General features: G+C 40.5%; 1 protein-coding gene across 1 annotated transcript in view; it reads right to left on the bottom strand.

Moving 5' to 3' along the window:
• Positions 1–7,192, bottom strand: part of CALD1 (caldesmon 1) — a 215,626-nt gene extending 208,434 nt beyond the window's left edge. The window contains exon 1 of the mRNA XM_023514226.1: positions 7,067–7,192. The gene's annotated coding sequence lies outside the window, so the exon portion shown is untranslated. The remainder of the gene's footprint in view (positions 1–7,066) is intronic.
• Between the last annotated feature and the right edge of the window lie 740 nt (positions 7,193–7,932).

Raw genomic sequence — 7,932 nt, forward strand, 5'->3', positions numbered from 1 at the left:
TTCTCCTACATTCCTAGGTTAGGGGTAAATTTAACAATACAAATTTAAAATAAAAATGCATATACTCTATGATCTAACAATTTTACTTCTCCTGAACTTTCATAAAGAAACCTTCATATATAAGTTCGTTGTTGCACTTGTTAGTTGTTGCAATTGTGTGTGATCACATAAATTAGAAACAGATTAATTGTCCATAGGTTTTAATTTATTTAAGTATTTTTATTTTTTAAGCTGGGGTTTTGCTCTGTTACCCAGACAGAAGTGCAGTGGTACAATCATAGCTCACTATAACTATAGGCTCCAGCTATCTTCCTGCCTCAGCCTCCCAAGTACATGGGACTACAGGTACATACCACCATGCTGGGCTAATTTTTTAAAAAAGTTTTTTGTAGAGCTATGGTCTCACTATGTTGCCCAGGCTAGTCTTGAACTCTTGGCTTCAAAGGATTCTTTCAGCCTGGTTTCCCAGAGTACTGGGGTTATAGGTGTGAGCCACCACACCAGGCTAATTGTTCTTTAGAGTATAGTAGTTGAGCAGACTGAGACCTAAATGTACAGAAAAGAAAAAACTCTCTTATATATTGCTGAGTGAAAGAAGTACATTTCATAATGATATTTGGAGTATAATTCCAGTGAGATAAAATGTACAGGTTATAACATTATACCTATATAATTTTTATATGTTAAATAAATGGTTAAGACCACACTTCTGTTAACAGAGGTACCTCTGGGGGCTAACAGCGATTAGGCATGGAGGTCAACAGTGAGTTTTAGTTTACGTTCAATGTCTGAATTGTTGAAAATGAGAATATACGATCTGGGGTGGTTTTTTTTACATTTTCTTTTCAACTTACATCTCCATTTTGTGCTTGCACCTTGGGACACGGGTTGCATTAAAAAGTCAGGATGAAGACATGATGTAGGATTTAACAAATGACGGCAGCAGATGGATAAAGCCAGAATAGCCAACACTAACATTTATAATACACATCCGGGTTTACCCAAGGAAGGTGGTATCACCTGTCATTCATTTCTTTTCTCCCTTCCTTTGGACCTGCCTCCAAGCCACCTAGGCTTTTTCTCTCCCTCTGTTGTGACTTGGGAAAACCTGACCTATGAACACCAGGCTGGTTTCATCCAGAATTGCGCTGCTGTTATCTCCTGTGATAAGAAGGCTGCTATCTGGAGGGGTGGGCTGGGCTTCATCCCACTCACAGGAGTCATGTGCAGAACCTGTGTGCTCAGGGGTTGCCCATGAAGAGGACTCTAGCTTCCTGAGGACTAGAAGGGGAAGGACTGGAAGTGGGAATCCAACTGAGAGGGGTGAATCAGTATCTGCCTCAAGCAGGCACAGCTAGAGGCAGACACAATTTGAGCTTGCAAAGTCAGACTTCGCAACAGAGTGGGCGAGCAAGCCCTCAGAAGGAAAACAGATTTCTGGAGACAGAACAGGCCAGGGAGAGGCCAGCAGGCACCTGAGAATCAGACACACAGTTATAGGTCATTGGTACAAGACAATCCACAGCCAAAGAGCAATGCTACGAGGTAGGAGAATGAAGAAGATGACAGCTGTGGGGAAAGCCCCCATCGTGGTCCTGTTTGCATACCTGTAGGTGTAGTCTGTGCAAGGCAGGAGCTACCCAGCACACTTAACCTGGACAAATCCTTCTCCCCAGTTGCGTTAGAAAAACTTACCAACACCCAGCCTACATCTCAGTCTAATTAAACTAACATTTGGGGGTACAGCCAGATGTCAGTATTTTTCAAAGCTCTCCAAGCGATTCCCCAGGACTAAGATGCATTGCCCAGCCCTTACAAATTTAGTACAGGTAATTGGTAGCACCTGGCACAGGTAAGGACTAAACAGTGGAGAATCCTAGGAATCCACTCCATCAGAACAATTTTATCACATTACTTTAGTAAACAAGATGATACACCTATTTTTTTTTTCTCATAAGAATGAAGACGCCTACTTTCATTACTGGCTCTCATGACAGCTCAGGCCCAAGGTTTATAGAGTTATCACAATTTCTGGATCCTTAGTTCCAGTTTTCTTTTCAGAGATGAGTCTCATCTTCCTTCTCCTGATAGGCTCCACCCCAAGGTCCAACAGAGTTTGCAGTGTGGACCCAATGTAACATTCCATTGTTTATTTTCTCTCTGAAAATAATACATTCAAGATTGTAAAGTGTATTTTTGATAATTGGTGCAAAGCCTGGATTTATAGTCCTATCTGACATAAATCAGGCTTGAAATTCATTGGCAGATACGTAAGTTGCATAATTACTCGGCTGCTATGATGCGTTCTTGACACATTTATCTCCCAGAGCCTGAACTCTGCACATGCATGGACACATATGAAATTCCCCACTAGTGATGCCTCTTTTCTGGCACTTAGAATACAGATTTATGAGAATATCCCTGTATAATATATAGTTTTATTTTTATATTTTGGATGGCTTAGGGTAGCCAAGAGAAGAAGGTAAACCACTGCATGCTAAAATTATAATTTATTCCTTTGAGAATCTTGAACTGGATGTACAAATACAAACACAAGATGAAAAATAATAAATTTTGAAATTATTAGCCTGGTTATTTTGACTAATAGATTTCTTTGGCATACACAGACAGCTTTGTTTTCAGATAGGCTCAAATTGCTCTGCTTAACCTATATGACATGAATAGTCTGTCCAAGTTACAACCCAAGATGAATCACCAGCTCTTGAGAGCTATTCCATTAAGTTCTCAGATCTGATCTCCCGGATTCTTCTGCCACGTGAAGAGCCCTATGAACTTGCTCTTGTCTTATGAATGACATTATCTGAGAAGAAACTATGAGGCCTTGGGCAAGAAATCAAAAGGATTCAAGAATATAGATGATACACTTATAATTGTCTCAGCAAATAGTAAATGTCTTTAAAGTGAAAAGGAGATCTGGGAGTTGAATGCACAACTAAAAAGATAATTATGAGAAATGAGTTTTATAAGATAAACCCATGGTTTTCAGGTACCGGGATGAATAGTAGATTCTTGGCCAGAGAAGGATATTTGATCAGTGTCTTGGTGACTTGGTTGAAAAACTTTAAGTAAAGAGAGGAAGGGAGATAATTACTTTGGTAAACGTAGGAGAGTGGGTCCTATGAAGGACAACAGGTATAAGATGAGACTATGAATAAGTATGAGTGGAGTCTAATGCATTTTCATCCCCCAGACACTGGGAGATAGAAGATAGAAATAGTGCTGTTAGCCTCAAAGTCTTTATACTCATAATAGCTGTCACTGATTGAGCAATTACTGTCTATGTATTTCTTTTATTCTTAGGAACAGCCCTGTAAGGTAGGTACAGTACTTACTTCCATTTCACAGATAGAGAAAATGAGGCTTATAGAAGTAACTTATGAAGGAACATGTACAGCTGGTAAGTAGGAAAACAAGAATCTGGACATGAGTGATCAGGTCCCGGGGTCACACTGCCTCCGAGTGTGCAGTACAAATAAAGCAAGCTTGAGCTTATGCCTTAATGTGATTTTGGAGACACGGAGGGAAGGGACTCCAGATTAAAATACGTGATGGAGGAGGATGTGATCTTCCCAAATAATAGGCCTATAATAAGGAGAGACTGAATGGTACCATATGCCAAGAAGTTAGTCAGATGTGTAACCCGAGAATGGAAGCACTGGAGAGAATGGGTGAGTTAGAGAAGGTACAAGTGTCTGGCTTCAGGACTCTGCTGTAGGCCACCTGAGCAGAAGAAAAAATTAATCACACGTTTCTGACAGGTGACAAAACTAGTATAGAAGATACGGAATTGATCATTGAATATACATCATATAGAGCAGGAATGAGAAACTTCAATGATTAAATATTTGCTAGAAAGTTTGGTGGACATGCTCTTGACTCACCTTACAGAAGAAAGTTGAAAGTTCACTATTTTTTCTATTAGTAGTAACTAAGAATGGAAAGATTGTATAATCAAGCATGTGCCTTAGACTGTAGGGAGGCAGAATTTTTAAGACTCTGAGGAAGACAGTGTGGTTATCCCTTCCAAGAGAAGGTGCCTGGAAAGGGCTGCCATACCATTCTAGCTGCAATCAGTAATGCCCAGTTCTAGTGGGGAAGAACCACGTGTTTCCCACAAAGCTATAAGGAGAGTGTGCCAGTTGTTAACTTGTTACCTCTCAACTTCAGACCCAGGTTTCTACACTCTGCCTTGCCCCTGGTTCCCTGCTAAGCTTTGTCAATAAGGGATACCAGCGAGGAAGACCCCAAGGCTGGATGGAGGAAGAGGGTCTCCTTGTTCCTTTCTGTTAGCAGGTCTTGAGGTCACCAATAGCTATTGTTTCCTGATCCTGAAACAGCAACCTGCATCTTCTACTTTCTCCACCCAGTTCCTCAAGACAGATAAGCCTTGCTCCCTCCCAGGAAATCTTGGTGTCATTAGGCCTCTCCTTCAAGTTCAGAGACACCCAGCCCAACAGCCCTATGAGATCCCCTCCCTTAAGTTTCTAAGTTGTAAAAACTCCAACTTCTTTTCTTTGTACCTTCAATCCTAGAGGTGGTAGCTTCTTCCTGTTGTTGCCTCTTCTATGATACCTTAGAGTTCTCCTTCTACCCTTTTAGTTACCTTATTAACAGCCTTACACCTACTCAACAATGTTGTTTACATACATGTGTACATGTATAAAAAACTACGTATGGTATAGATATATAGTATATACAGATAATATATGTAATATAAATGAAGAGTATTCATGTAATCACATATATTTATATGTAAGATCTAACAATTAAGTTCATGAACTCATCTTTGGAAAAGTGCTGTATATCTCATTGCTGAATATCACTATGGTCACCTTCAAAGCACTACCTTTGGCCATCTAGTGACTAAATATTCTAGGACTGAGTTTGCAAACTTAATTGTCATACCTCATATGGTAGCAGCTCTGATGGGCATTCCAGAAAAAGAGTTTCATAATTGCTTTGAAGGGTGGACTAGGTGCTGGTATTAGTGCATAGCTTCCTAAGGGAAGTACTTCAAAGGTGACCATAGCGATATTCAGCAATGAGGTATGTAGCACTTTTTATAGGGTGAGTTCCTGAACTCGTCTGACCTCGTGTGTGTGTGTGTGTGTGTGTATGTGTGTTATTTTCTGTTCAAATAACTAATAGGGATTTTGTCTCTGAGATAGACTCTAAATATCCAGACCCCACCTGCTCTAAATAAGCAGAAAATAAAAAAATCCCCAAGGCAACAAATGGGGTTTTAAAAAGGAATTTCCCGAACAAGAAGATCAGGGAAAGACCAGATGTTTGGAGAGGATAGTAAGGGTTTCATTGGAGAATTTGGCAATGTGCCCAGGTCACCAATGGGCAGAACCATGGTGGAGGAATTCACAGACTGGAGAGGTGCTCAACCAGATGGCTGTTAGGTCTCAGGAGTCTCTAGTCTTTGAGCTCTCTATTCCCCAGGGTCCTGAGGGACATTACCTACCACGATCCCAGACCTCCCAAAGCTCTCACATCATCAGAGCATCCACCCCAGGATTTCCGAGGGGGCCTTTCTGTCTTTCTTTCTTTCTCTTGCTTCTTTAGTTCCAGAGGTCTGGATCTATTGCTTTCTTTCTAAACAGTTTCTGTTGCCTATGAACTGTATTCCTTAAAGAGGCCTGAGAGTCTGTTCTTTCTTGAGATTAAGATCTTCTTTTTTCTATCCATAAGGAACTTATGTCTGTTCTTTGAATTGAATTATAGAAATATAGTCCACTCTGTACCTCTGGCACTTAGGAAATCTGCATTTCCTTGGCATCACATTGCTGTTCTCTGGAACTTTAAAAAGCCCCCTCTAGGGTTGACTAAACAAGTCCTCCACAATGTCAGAATGACCATGGGCCCTAGCTCCAGATGCATCTTGACCTTCGCATCAAAATCCTTGGAGGCTGGAGCCACTTCTGCTCTTTATGTCACTTTTCTGGCCTTGTTCCTCAAAAAGCCCATTCCTTGCTCTTACTCCATCTTTGGTTCCAGGGCTGACAGATATTAAATATTTCTTTGTATCTGTGAAGATGAACAAATAAGTCTCTTTTTCTCTTTGCATTTCTTAGGCCTCATTAAACTGATCTCCAGTCCTTCACGTACTATTTCTTGCTAACTTTCTCCCCCCTCAAAAATCCAAACTGAGGTTCCTTGCCCCATTCAAGCTGCTATAACAAATTACCACAAACTGAGTGACTTATAAACAACACAAATTTAATTCTCACAGTCTGGAGGCTGGGAAGTCCAAGGTCAAAGCAGATTCAGTTTCTGGTGAGGATTTTTTTTTCTGGCTCACAGATAGCACCTTCCCACTGTGTCCTCATGTGGTGGAAGGGGTGAGGCCTTTCTTGTGAGGACACATTCCCATTCCTGAAAAGTCTGCCCTCATGACCTCATCACCTCCCAAAGACACTACTTCCTAATACCATCACCTTAGGGGTTAAAATTTTAACATGTAAATTTCAAGAGAGAAACCAACATTCAGTCCATAGCATTGAGGAGCATTCAAATGACAGAATCCAAGCTCTGAGCCCCAAAGGCACTATGGCTGGAGATTCCAATTTCACTCTTTCTACCAACTTCTCCATAGATTTTCTCCAGTCATCATGAACTAATAGCAGTTGCTTCAGCCAACCCACAAGATCATGATAAACAACACCCTATCTCACAACTGAGAAATAAATACCACCATCACCACAAAACTCTGGGTTGCTGAGCAAAAAGAACAGAAGTTGCTTACCTATTAAGACCACATCACACCATGGATTATACAGAGCAATCAGAAGAGGAGAGGCATGGCTTCTAGAGCCTCTCTAAAAGAAAGAAGAAGAAAGAAAAGAAGAAAAAGTATGTTCTAAGTAGCTATTTCTACCAGATGGCAAAGTGAATACCTCCTCCCCGCCTCTTCCTAACACAACCAGGGAAAAAGGATCAGAGAAAATAGGTCCAAGGGGTGAGAGCGAAATGGAAATTGCCCCTTGGAATTTAAGTTAAATTCACCTCTCCAGCAGATGTTTTGATTTAAAATAGTTACCTTTTGTTCAGCTTAGCTCTCAGCTCCCAAATCTTTCTGCTTTTAATTCTTCAAGGAAGGCACCCCTGAGTACAGCGTGAGGGAGGCAGTTTAATCCAGAATTCTTGAAAACAGCTTGATATTTTCAACTAAATCCAGTAGCGGAATGTAGGCTTAGCCGGCCCCACCCAATCTCTCCCACCCAGCTCTATTTCCTTTTTCTCCAGCAAAGTTTCATTTGTTCCAAGGAAAGAAAAATGAAGAAAAAGAAAAACTGTTTACTTAAACCATTAAACTCTATCGATTCTGACCAAATTGAAGATACTTGTTACTAAGTTTGTGATGGAGAAAATGAAGGAGATTTTTATTTGACTGATTTAAAAAAATGGGAGGCTTAACTTTCCTTTATCCTGTCTAGTAAGAACTCTTAGATGATAGGCGACTTCTTGCGTAGATCAGGCACTGGATGCGTTTATTTTATTAACCAAACACACCGTAAAGCACAAGGTACTGTGCTAAAAATACAGGGCATCCCAAAAGTTGTCCGGAAAGTCTCCATGTGCAGGGAAAATGAGAAACTGTAGCTAAATGTACCTTTATTTACAAAACATTCATTGTCAACTTTTACAAAATATTCTCTATGTGTTGGTCACCTCTTTGTAAAATTTTTCCTCTGTATCTTTACTTTAGGGGTGACTTTTGGGACACTCTATAATGTAGAAGTACAAAGTGAAATATATTCCAGATATTGTCTACAAAAAGGAGCTTGTAAATGAGAAAAAGGGATAAGAGTGAAGACATGAACATCAGTTGCTGTGCCAGGCGGGACAGTGAGTGCCAGAAAGAGAAACAAGGAAAGTTCTGCGGGAACTGTGAGAGATGGGCCT

This window comes from Otolemur garnettii, unplaced genomic scaffold (assembly GCF_000181295.1).
Source record: "Otolemur garnettii isolate 467f Iridium unplaced genomic scaffold, OtoGar3 scaffold00049, whole genome shotgun sequence".
Classification (NCBI taxonomy): domain Eukaryota; kingdom Metazoa; phylum Chordata; class Mammalia; order Primates; family Galagidae; genus Otolemur; species Otolemur garnettii.